This window comes from Podarcis tiliguerta, assembly GCF_965153285.1.
Source record: "Podarcis tiliguerta genome assembly, chromosome: 3".
In the NCBI taxonomy this organism is placed as follows: Eukaryota; Metazoa; Chordata; class Lepidosauria; order Squamata; family Lacertidae; genus Podarcis; species Podarcis tiliguerta.
This window is the reverse complement of record NC_139536.1, coordinates 79,910,244-79,923,543: the sequence shown is the minus strand read 5'-3', so window position 1 is coordinate 79,923,543 and position 13,300 is coordinate 79,910,244. Positions and strand designations below refer to the sequence as shown.

Genomic DNA, 13,300 nt, shown 5'->3' with positions numbered 1-13,300 from the left:
GACTGACTGCCAAAGCGCATACATGCTTTCTGAAAGAGGTCTTTTTAATGTATTTCTTTAAAGTCTAAATTGAATTAGAGTATATTTCAACAAACGGAACATTCCAAATGGAATGATGAAAGGAAATGCATGAAATGCATGAACATAAGAAGAGTTCTGCAGGATCAGACCAAAGTCCCATCTAGTCCACTGATGATCCAGATGCCCATAGGAAGGCTATGAGTAGGATATGAGCACAACAGCATTCTCCAGCTCCTTATTCCAGCCTGTTGCTGTTCTGCTGGATCAGACATATTAACTAGTAGCCATTGATAGCTTTACCATCCATGAATCTCTAAAGAGTGCATAGGATTGTAACCTTCAATGCCTAAAAGTGTGCATATTGAAATTCTGCATGAACATTTTCTACTTGTTTGTAATATGTTCTCTTTTCCCCCCCAGAAACAACCTCTGTTAGACATTCTCTGCTTCTACAAAGGTGAGAAGAACAAGAAGAAAAAGCAGTTGCTGTTGGTGGAACTATTAACATAAAATTGAGATCTTTCAAAAACTGTAGAGGAGAACTAAGTGAGATTATTTTCTCAAATGCATTGATTTGGATACTCATCTTGGCTATTCATCAAAAGCTCTACATTTCTGCCAGCTGTGCATTCAAGAATGGGCAGGTGATTGCCGTGAAACATTGGCTGTGATTCTCTTTCCCCGCTCCCCATTCTGAATGTGACAAAGCTTCTAAAATGTTTTACCCTGTAAATGATGTATTGGGTTGCACACAATGAAGATAGAGGGTTGTATCCAACATTGCTGTTCCACTAGCACAAAAGACTTCTGTTTGTGCAATAGAATTTACTCCTCCTCTCCCCTTTAGCTCCTTGTGCACCCTCAAAATCTCCAGAGGGTTGGGGGTCCTTTGGCGCAGATTTGCAGGAAGATGAGAGGAAGTGGGATTCTCATAGGGGATCATTGCCCACACATCATTAGATACAGCCCACTAATCAGGAAGCATTTGGTATGCTTTTTTGTGTGCCTTACTAGGTAGATCTTTTTACTTTGATTTCACAACAGACTTATTTCTGTTTCAACTAAAACTGGCAGTGGTTTTACACTTGGACATTTTCTTTTATTTATTTTTAGATCTCATTATATCAGTGGCATAAACTGTCAGTTCTTTGAAAAAGCCAGGTGTCCTAAAGTTAGAATCAAAAGCTACTCTTTGATCCAAAATTAAAAACAAACATAATTCTCAAATCAATTTGCTTGCTCAAGACTTTTGTTAAAAAACGTGGGTTGGCAGAACTGATGAAGAAGCATCTGCTGCCATGGAGTTATGAAAATATATACTTAATACCAGTAATTTCACAGAAACACTCCTGTGAGTCTGAGACTCATTAGGTATTTCTACACTTGAGTATGAAAGTTAGATATGGCATTATGATTTTATTTTGAATGCAAAGCAAAAATGTTAACCTTGAATATAATAACTATCATTAGAGAAAAACGTGCATTTTTCTAAATGGGTTTATCTCAGCACCCCAAAGCATCGCATTTACTTACTAACACATTGTGTAGACCAAGATAACCTTTTACATTTTTAATGCATTTTAAAACAGGTATAGATTCGTAACATGGATGGTTGGAATTCTTCAGTTTCTGTGCTGCTCTCACAGCCTTGTCTAGATGGCAGTGTGCACCTATTCAACCTGGATAAATGCCTTTAAGAGTGTTTACCATACAAAAACAGATACTAGTAAATGTGAAAATTGTACATGCTTTTTGCCAAAATGCAGCACATGACAATGAAATCCTCAGTTTAAAAGTCACAAATGAAATGTATCTTCATTAGTATCGGGCATATGATACCCTGGACCTCTAAGCATTTTGAAAGGTAACATTTTTATGTAAGTTAACATAAGGAATGTTTATGTTAACTCTGTTTAAACATTAGCTTTTAAAATAAAATGTAAGATTGTTTGTGCTAGTTTGTGCTTTTTCATTTACAAATTGTATTACAGGCCTACAGCTTGAAAGATAAAAACATAGTTTGCTGCAAGTAATAATCTGTTCTGATTCCTGAATGCAGGCCAGCATAGAAAGAAGTATGCAACTGTACGGATGCATATATTTATTCTGAAATTAGAATTGGTTTGGCTATGCCTGCTTACCTAATCAAATTTAGTTACTGATAGAAATGCAGTTTCTTGAGACATCTGTTGCTTTTGTAAGGGTCTGAACTAAGTTGTTCATAAAGTAATAATGAGTTCAAAATGAGCAAATACTTCTCCCATTCTGCCTGTATATATCTTTAGGAAAGGCTAATGAGAAGGTGTTCCATTGCTTGATGGAAGCTTTAAAGTACCCAATAGCCTTGTGAATAACATTAATATGTGAGTACATCCTCTAACAAGCTGAAGTGCTCATGTTTAAAAAGACAACTGGATGTCTCTGTATGATTTGATCGCTCCATGAAAGCTAGCTGTGGGATGCTACGAAAGACATCCAAAATTCATGTTCTTTTAAAAAGAAAACCTGCTAAAAGTACTGCCTCTCTTTTTACCACCGTCAAGTACCACAAGCGTGCAAAACTCATTCTGTGCATTGGCAGGTGTGTGTTTTTAATAGAAAAAATGTTGTTTACAAATCCATCACAATTTGTACAAACAGATTTTACGAAACAAATGTTTAAGGAGAAAGAACGAAAAGGCTAACGCATATATATTCATGTTCCTTATAGCTTATCAAGTCTGCAACTGGAAAGCTGCATATCAAAGAAAAAAAGTCAGAAATACTCCATTTCAAAATAAATTTCTTGGAATTTAGTGAATGCGCAAGTTATTCCCTTACAAGCAGGTTATTGGCTTTGTCGCTTAAAGCCTTGGCTACAAACAGATATTTTGAGTAAATCTCCACCTCCATTGTAGTTTCCATATGATTTCTATAAGTCATGGCATGGATCCAAACACCAGTTTAACTTTTCATGAGCCTAAGGTTTAGGGTTAGTCCTTTTCTTTTTAAATAGCAGTTCTTCATGTTGTGTGGCATTTGAAACTGGAGGGGATTTTTAAAATACTGCTGAATTGGGGAGGGAGGAATCAGATATTTAAAGCAAAAAAGTAAAAGATAAATGAAACTTAAGGCCAGGATCCAAGCAACAGGTTTTGTCCTTGGTTTGAATCTCAGTTACCCCTATTTATCAGGCAGCAACACTTTGGTTTTCTGTTCGTGATCTTCCTGCAGAACACCCACCTGTTCTACTATGAAGCACCTTTGGTGCTAGTGTGAATGAATATGGATAGTATGACAAAGTATTACATTTATTGAGATGATTAAGCTAAGATTTGATATTGTTCCCACCCACCTGTTTATATTTTTTGAGAAGTATCAAGATCTTCTGTCTTCTAAACTTGCCAAGAGAATTATTGATTTTTACAAGCCACCTGAGGAATCTAATCTTGCTGCTAAATATTGCATGCATTGATTTACTGTAATGCTGCTAGATGAGCATTGGTAGCACTTGATTCTTTTTGTCACGGTCGCACCATTCCTGTGTGATACTTGGGTCTGATGCTAATTTTGAAAACGGAATCACACATAACCTTTGTTCTGTGTGGGTGGTGTAGTGTCTCTCCAACACAATAGAACTGTCTTGAATATTTCTTTTGAGTTTTAAAATATTTTTAAAGGTGCTACCTTTAAGCTAAGTGATGAATTGGGATGTAGGATGGAGAGCAAAGGGGACTTAAATGCTAAAAACAGTAATACTAAAAAACGGGGTTGGCTCATGAAACCTGCCCCCTGCTTAGCCTATAGATTGCCTGGCATAATTTATCTGATTTATAATTCAGATGGGAATGAATGTTTGTGAAGAAGAAAAATGCAACCAGGGTTGTTTCAAAAGATGGTTGGATGGCTGTTATGGAAACTTGATTGCTATCACAGCCAACTTCTACACATGTTTGTTCTTATGCTATCCCTGGAAAAGTCTCTATGGACTTTCTCACTTTTAACGACTATCAATAAATGCAAGCTTACTTAGTTCTTGTATGCCTTTTATGATTAAAGTTACAGAAGGGACCAGTTTCAATTATTTGCTAGATGACTTAAAAGCTTAATTAGAGCAAAAACTTTGTTTTTTCTTTATCAGGGCTCTGGAGAATGTGTGTTTTGCATTTCCTTGTTAATGTCTAACATTTAAAAGCACAACAGACGAGTCTGCCATGAAACTGAAAACTTCAGTCAACAACTGCTATAATTATGTTTGTCCATTTGTATAGGTATTCTGAGTGGTTCATATTAAGTGACACAATTCTGGCACCTACTCATGAATAACTGATTTGAGGAAGTTTTAGGTCTTTCTTTTGCCTGTGCTATGTGATTTGGACCATATCTGTGAACATAAGATAACAAAGACATGTTGTGCTTTACCCAAGCCTCCCTTAAATGTACTCTTAGATGCACTGAGTGAATGATTTAGGGTTCATGGGTTAAGCCTAATGCAGGAGTTTTTGGATTTTTATGGTGATATTTCCTGAGATCTTTTTAAAGTGACTGATGAAATTTCGTGCTTTCTGCTTCTCTTGTATTCCTTACTTGGACTCCCTTGGGTTATTAATGAGAATATTAGTGTATCATCTAGTTTTCATTCCATTCACTTCCCATGTCAATATTTAAATCTATTTCCCCACCCACATTAATTTCATTAACTTCTTCTCCCACAAATTTATCCCCTTGCCTTCTAGTGTATTCATTTTTATCTTCTGCGTTCCAATTTCCCCTCCCCGCAATAAACCAAAATCAGCAGACAATTTGCTCACCAATGCTTGTATTGTTCAAAAGTGGTGCTGCTTGCTGCTTTTATTATTAAGTGCTGAAGTACTGTTCCTGGCTGTGCTGCTTGTTCTACCATGAGGCTTGTGTCAGCACTTGGGACAGGTCACTGAAGACTGCCAGTCTGGCTGCTGATAGCATCACTATATAATAGCCCTGCCAGAAATTTACACATCAGGACCATTCACTCAAACAATGTGAACTGAAGAAAAGAGTCACGGGGGGGGGGTGGCATTTATGGTGGAAGTTACTTATTGGAAGTCCAGGGACTATAAAAACCCAAGAAAAAGAACCAGATTTCTTTTTGAAAAGTCACTTTTTTGCAGCAGTAAAAGGTGGGTGTGGGGACATAGAATTCTGCAGGCCATAAAATATCTCTTGGTGCATGTTTATTTTGAAGTGAATGTGATTAACTACTTGCATTTGATATGTCAGAAGTTGAAAATCAATTGTACTTGGCTATAAATGGCAATGAGAAATCCTCAAAGTGATTGGATAATTAATTGAATATGCATCGATTGTACAATTGGCTCTTCAATAATATGTGCAAATACAATTTTAAAAGAAATTGCAATGGATACTGATTAAAGATTCATAATCTTTGCCCATTTTTCAAAGCAAAATGCAGATTCACATTCCTGGATGTAAAAACCTTGAACCAATCCATAATTTCTCTCTGGGAAGTCTTTGAAGGCTTGAATTTCTGCACCAGTGGGTGACTTGTCTTTATGCCTTAAGGAGCTCTGAGGATGAAGTCTTGCTGCCAGCAAATTCCATCATTTCTGGGCTTCCTCTTTATATTTCAAGGGTCTGTTTGTTTCAGAGTCTTACCTATAACATAAGGATACCAAAATCGTGAGGGGACCCAAGCCTTTCTGCAAAATTCTAGGTCTGGTTCAACCCCTGGTTCATTAGAAGCTTAGGGCTGCCATCGCTGCTTCTGCTTGCATTGAGGGTTATGGGCTTTGTCTTCCTACTTCTCTAGAAGACTCTTTGAAGGTGCTATAAGTGGCAGGGAGGTAACAAGGAAGAATTCAGGCAGAACTTAGGTTTTTGGAAGAACTGCAAGCCCTGTGATGCTTAGCTAGCCCATGTTTAGGAGCATCCAAGATCTCCCTGTGCCTCCATCTGCCTCTCCAATTTACAGTAAGATGCTATTCTTAAAAAATTTCCAGAGCCCTGCTAGATAACCTATTTATTAATTCATGGGATTGCCAGTGGGTGTATCTTAATGTCTTAATTCATTTTTAAAGCAAAACATGAACTATTTCAATAAGTACAAAACAATTTACCAAATATAAATCCGCACCCCCCCTCCTGTTTTTCTTGTAGATTCATTTGAGATCAGTTCATTGATTTAAATGCTTTTGTGTGCTAATCCAGGTAGATGGGCATGGGTCCTTCCACACCTCCGGCTATAGACCAGAACAGCAGCCTACTTGAACTTGCAATCCATATCAAGGTGCACTTGATACACAAAGACATGACTAACGGATGGCTGCTTGCTTGTACCAGCTTCTGTGATCTTCTCCATTCACCTCTCCTTGCCAATCTAGCCTGGAGGGAAGAGGACAGGGATGAAAACGGAATACAAATGGTGCCTTGATGTCTACTTAACTTTTGGCAGGCCAATAAATGCATTTCTATCTCGGCCATGTGTGTGTAATACACAAAGACAGCAAAAATGCTTTCATATATTCCATTATTTAATGCTCCTCGATGGCCCTTTTCCTAGTTAAGAGTTTGTACAGTAACTCAGCCTTAAAAGGCGCTTCTGTTGCTCCGCAACAAGGAAGCAGCAAAATACAGACAGGTTTGTGAGTCATTTTCAAGTTCCAAATTATCAAATAGAGGTCTGATCAGTACCATGACTTTCAGCAGACAATGTTTTTATTCAGAAAAGGAAGTGAAGTTAGGCGTAACTTTAAATAACCCATATCGGAGGTAACCTCTCAAATTATATAGAATTTGACATAATTAAACAGTTATTTTGTCGTACTACAATTTACTGCATTGCCTTTTATGTCTACAACTTTGATGTTCATCATGGATTTGAATGGTTTATTTCAGTGAAAGTTGGCCTGCGTTTTCAACATGCAGAGTGCAATTACCTTTTTCCAGAAACCATGCAAAATGTTCTTGGTTCTCAATTTGATTACTCTTGGAGAAATATCTGTGGCACTTAATCTGGGCACTGGCATGGTTAAGCAGCAGAGAAGAACCCACAGCATTGCTACCTGTATCAAGAAAATGTGATTTTTTTAATGCTACCGGTATACCCAAAAGCAGGCAATAAAAATAAACGCAAAGTTAGTTGTGCTGCCACAATATGTAATCTTCAGTGAAAGAAAACAACTTAAGTTTCTTCAGACCACCCATAAAACATAAATAAACCTAGACTTATTCCATGTGTATTTCAACTGCTTTATATAAGAAAAGGAGTAATATAGACATCATTAAAAAAAATTTAAAGAAGGAATACGCATTTGCTGAAATTTGATCTGGTGAGACACGTTAAATTAAGTTGTGCTCAGGAGAGGAAAGATCCCTATTGGACCAATTATTAAAACCAATAAATTTGGGTAGCAATCTTAACCCCACTTTCTTCGGAATAAACCCCATTGAAATCAAAAAGACTTGACTAGAGATGGTTATGACTGCTCTGTTATATAACCCATTTTAAGGAAACCATTGTATGCTACAAGTTCAAAATGATATCCTTGCACCCATTTTCAACGGGCTCCAGAAAAATGCAGTGGAAATGCAAATATGCAAATATAATATTTGAGATTAAAATAATTAAAAATGTAAGTGCTCTGCTGGATTTGATCCCAACCCTATCTAGCACAGCATCCAGTTTCTCATAGGAAGCCCACCAGCACAATATAAAAGCAGGAACTTTCTGACATTGTAGCTCTCCAGCAACTGATACCTTCTAGCACACCATGCATTTAGGGCACATAATTTCCCCCAAAGAATCCTGGGAATTAGTTTGCTCAGATTGCTGGGAATTGTAGCTCTGTGATGAGTAAACAACAGCTTCCAGGATAGTGTCATGTGATTCTAATGTATAGTTTGTGTGCATGAGAGTGGGCCTTTTCTGGGTGTCATTTTGAATCAAGATGGTGGCCTGAAGCATGACTTTGGCATGACTTTGCCTATTTTATGGCATAAGTTCTACTGCATTTGAGATATGGCTGCCAAACTCAGCACGGGGTTCTTGAGGCAAGACGGGGTCTTTGTTGGCATTTGGATGCCAGACACAATTTTGAATCAAGATAGTGGACTGGAATGTGACTTCACCCAGTTTTGGGTGTGACAGGTCCAATCTCACAAATTGCATTATCCATTTAAGAAACATAATTTTTTGGTTTCTAAAAATCCCCAGGCAATGACAGGCACTCCCCACAAATACCTTAATAAACGAAATCCAAAAGGCCTACGGAAAAGAAACATTTTTGCAATCAATGCTGGTGGCAGCTTAATTTTTTTATATGCTTTATCTGAGACTATGCCATTGGAAATTTTACTTGAAAAGATGGACAGAACAGGTAAGTGAGTAAATTTGCCAAGTAAAGTAGTCTGTCTGGCTTCCTCCAAGTGTAGCCAGTTAAGAAAGATTGATTTCCTAAGCACCAAACTGGCTACATTTTCTACATTTAGCTCTAAATCTTCGGCAACCATCATTTCCAGTAGCATATTTTCTCCATGGCTGCTCTGCTGAAACAATTGCACACCAATTTCTTCGAAAGACACAACTAATGATTAATGGTCTTCAAAGCAGGCAAACCAGAGAAATGCAGTCTAACCTACTACTACTGCTATTATTAATTTCATTTCTATACCACTTTACATTTTAAAGAATCTTAAAGCAGTTTAGAACCTATATTAAAACATCAAATAAAACAACCCAGTATAAAACATTACTGGAGAAAGCCAAGTATACGTTCAAAACAACATGATTAACAGGAAACTAAAATATTATCTTGAAGATTTCAGAATAAAACATTCCTAAAGGAAGTCAAATATAAAACACACATTTAAAACAACGAAAACCTAGACGGCATCTTAAAAAGCAGAGACATCACCTTGCCAACAAAGGTCCGTATAGTTAAAGCTATGGTTTTCCCAGTAGTGATGTATGGAAGTGAGAGCTGGACCATAAAGAAGGCTGATCGCCGAAGAATTGATGCTTTTGAATTATGGTGCTGGAGGAGACTCTTGAGAGTCCCATGGACTGCAAGAAGATCAAACCTCTCCATTCTTAAGGAAATCAGCCCTGAGTGCTCACTGGAAGGACAGATCGTGAAGCTGAGGCTCCAATACTTGGGCCACCTCATGAGAAGAGAAGACTCCCTGGAAAAGACCCTGATGTTGGGAAAGATGGAGGGCACAAGGAGAAGGGGACGACAGAGGACGAGATGGTTGGACAGTGTTCTCGAAGCTACAAACATGAGTCTGACCAAACTGTGGGAGGCAGTGGAAGACAGGAGTGCTTGGCATGCTCTGGTCCAATGGGGTCACGAAAAGTCGGACACGACTAAATGACTAAACAACAACAACAAAGGAAGTCAAATATAAAATGCACATTTAAAACAACGTAATTAGCAAACAAAATATTATAAGCATAGAACATATCTGCTGCTGCCAGTCCTACCAATGATGGTTCATGGCAGGTGGAAGCTGTGGAAGCTCAGGCTCGATTACCTGGGTCTGCACTAAGAGAGCTCAGTGTAGTTATTTTATTTTGGGCTACATCCTAAGACTAAGCTTTGTGGCTGGTATGGCAACCTTCTGAAGAAGGGAATTTCTCTGGCCATGGTGATAGGTACTGGAATTCTATGTTTTTATCCTATAGGGACATCAGGTGCTGACTGTGCTTATTTCTTAAGCTGTGTAGATGAACTCAGTCCCTCACCTCTGCTGCACACATACATGCAGTGAAGATTGCAACCACTAGCCAACCCTGAAGTGCTGGAGATTTCAACAGCTTCTGCCATGTTAGTGAGAAAGGACCACATTTGTTTACAGATCTTTCATGCGAGCAGGAATTCTGCAATGATCAAGCTTCCTAGCAGTAACAGAATCCTGTGAACATACAGCTGTACATGCATCAAATCCTTTTTCACTACAGTGGTACCTTGGGTTACAGATGCTTCAGGTTACAGTCTCTGCCAGTAATAGTACCTCGGGTTAAGAACTGTGCTTCAGGATGAGAACAGAAATTGCACAGCAGTGGTATGGTGGCAGCAGTGGGAGGCCCCATTAGCTAAAGTGGTGCCTCAGGTTAAGAATAGTTTCAGTTAAGAACAGACCTCCAGAACGAATTAAGTTCTTAACCCAAGGTACCACTGTAATTTCTGCCAGAGGCAATTGTGAAGTGGCCGATTCAGAAGTGCAGGGTCCTTTCATGATGGTTACAGCCACAGACGCTTCTAAGATTATACAGCCTTTAAGATCATCCAGTTTTATAATTCTACAATAATTATAATCAGGGAGATTTGCATTGATTCAAATTAAAATGGCAATTCGCTTTTCAGCTAGATCTACTTTGTTTCTGTGCATGGGCACAGTGTTCCAGTGTCCTCTTTCAGAGTGATTTAAGGTGTGTTTTCCTTGAAGCTCCATTGTACATGAGAGAACTTGTACACCATTCTCTTGAAACAGAAGCACCTTGCGTTCCCAATGTTCCTAAATGCTCAGCTTTGGAGAACGCAGAACAACAACTCACTATTTTCCCCATCCGCTGCTCTTCAGTGTCTGACTCGCCTTCCTTCGTTCTGATTGGCTCCAGTCAGCACAAAGGGTGAGAAGAGTTCTCAGTGGATCCCACACCTCTACATTCCCCGCCCCCCAGTCTTCATATTTGAAGAAAGTCATACAGCCAAATTTGATGTAAAGTGACTGTGGCAGTGTTACAGGATTTAGTATTTCAGTCATGTATTGTGGTGTTCCCTCTCTTTTTGGAGGAGATACTATTTTTATTCCCTTTCTGAACCGTATAATTAGGACTAGGAACGAACAGGCCACACTGTGCAAAGGAAATTTTAGCAGAGCTTCTCGCATCAGAAAAAAACAGCTATGAAGCTTTGTCTGCCAAACATTTCTGAGGTGCGGATTCCAGAATGCGTATGAAACAGACAAGGCACAGATGGTGGTGCTTGGGGGGGGGGGGGAGGGAAGGCATGTTCAGGACTCCTTGCTATGGAAAAACCTTGTTTCCATCTGTAAACAACAGCAGCAAAGATTTCTGGTTCCACAAAATGGCCAGATGTCTATATGTATGGTGAGATGCAGGTGGGGAACAGAAGGTGCTTAAAAATGTACTATTAAAAATAATCCACTATTAAAAGAAGCTGCTTCCATTTTAATGCTGACTGTGTCAAGCAAAGGAAGGAACACTAGAATTATTCTCCGGTCTCTTTAAGACCCTTTAAGTTCTGTGTGCGATGATTGAAGTTGTGTCCTTCCATTTATGGAAGAGCTTCTGACAATCTGTCTCTACTAATGAAAGAGAAAGGGAGAGGATTTTTGCCAATTCCACTGTTCCCTTGCAGCCTAAAAAACTGCTCTGGAGAAGAGGGTTCATTGTCCTATATGGGACAATGACAATAAAAATATTGTATCGTATCGAGCAAAGCTGAAGATGGTGCAAAGAGGTTTCAGGGCAGGAGGGAATCAGTGAAAATGGCCTTCCGTTCTCTTCCTTTAGCTGGCACTTCCTGTGTCACTGGAGGCTTCTGCTAGATCCAAGACTCTTCCATGTATGGAAGAGCATCATTGGATACAACCTACTATTGGATCATTGACATAGAAAATTAGACCAGTGTCCATCTGTAAAAATTATCTCTGTATTTAGTCATGGTATCATGGGATAACAGATATTATAAAACCGTCTCCCACTCTCCCCCATCTTGCATTATATCAACACCCTACATTTAAGGCCCTCTTACACCACTTTAATGGTCCTGGAGAATCCTGGGAGCTGAAGTTTGTTACAGGATGCTGAGACTTGTAGGTCTGTGAGGTCAGCACCCTTAACAAGTTTCTGTTCCCAAGATTCTTTGGAGGAAGCCATATGGGATCAATCCATCAACCTCTGATGGATGATTTAGAAGGTTGATGGATTGCTCTAACAAGCCATGATTGTTAAAGTAGTATAAGAGTGCTTTAAATGTATGGTGGGGTTGTGACCATACCTGATGATGTGGTTTTGTTAGATGTTGTTGGGCTACAATTCCCAACAGCCCCAGCTGCTTAGGATGATAGGAGTTGTGGTCCAACAATATCTGGAAGATACCACATTGGTTACCCCTGCACTAAGCATTACACATGTTGATGCCTCTTACCATCTGAACCATCCTTCAGACCATAAACAAGACACTTCTAACACCATCAATGTTTACCTCCTCATCTTTCTGAACACAGCGTTGTTTGACTACTAAAAGGAAAGACTCAAATGTCATTTGAGTTATTATCCTTCCAAGGGGAAGGATCATAAACATTCTTTTCCCGAAGAGCCTATACTTTTGTCTTTCATAGACACTTGTTCAGATCAAAGAGATATTTCAGCGTTAGAAGTTCTGTGCTTTAAAGGCAGTTTTGTGGCATGCATCAAACAGCTTTAAATTTCCTATATTCAGCTGTGATATTCTCAGGTGTTTTTTTTTTTTTTAAATCAAGATGAGAAGGAAAAAATCTACAGTAAGTTTGAAGCATATTCAGCCCATTGATATTAATTCACACAAGTGTACGTAAGGAAATCTGTTTGGCAGGACAAGAAAAATACATTTCTCAAGCTGGAGTATCTGTATCTAACAATATAATTTATTATGGATCCAGATTTGTTTTTTTAAGCCTGGGGTGGCAAGTCTCTGGGATATATATGTCCCCTGAAGACATTTTTCAGTGTCCCATGGGGCAACATCTAGAGGGCCACATCAGTGTACCTGCAGGACATATGCTTTCTGCATAAAGTGGAGAAGTGTTAAGTCTTTATCCTATATATTCAATTAATTCTGACAGTGTTTCACTGCTTGTATAATTTATGGGCCATTTCGGTGCCTGTGATACACCCTTCCTTTTTCAGGCAAGTTCCTGAAAAGGGGATTATTTTTTAATTTATTTTTAGACTGTTCTCATCACTACTGCATCCAAGGTAACATGATCCTTGAAAATTATTGTTGCTGAGACAATCCCTCTGCTTGAAGGTAAGCGAGACAATAAACAAGTTTATCTGTCCAAATGCATACCTTGCAGTAAACAGGAAGGCCAAGTGAGACGCTGTATTTATCCCTTGGACATTGTTGTCCGTAGGCTGCTTCAAATGAAGAACCACAGACAGACAGTTGTAGGAAGAAAATTGAATGGCTTATTCAGGCTCCTGATATACTTAAGGATTGTGGCACAAAGGTTTATAATAACCTGTGTTTCCTATCACCAAGTACCACTGGGAAGCACCAGAAAGGGAATAAGG

General features: G+C 38.8%; 1 protein-coding gene across 2 annotated transcripts in view; it reads left to right on the top strand.

The window, feature by feature from the left end:
* BCKDHB (branched chain keto acid dehydrogenase E1 subunit beta) overlaps positions 1–1,971 on the top strand; it is a 45,715-nt gene extending 43,744 nt beyond the window's left edge. For both annotated transcript variants that reach the window (XM_083431209.1, XM_083431210.1), the window contains exon 11: positions 442–1,971. The gene's annotated coding sequence lies outside the window, so the exon portion shown is untranslated. The remainder of the gene's footprint in view (positions 1–441) is intronic.
* Positions 1,972–13,300: the final 11,329 nt, after the last annotated feature.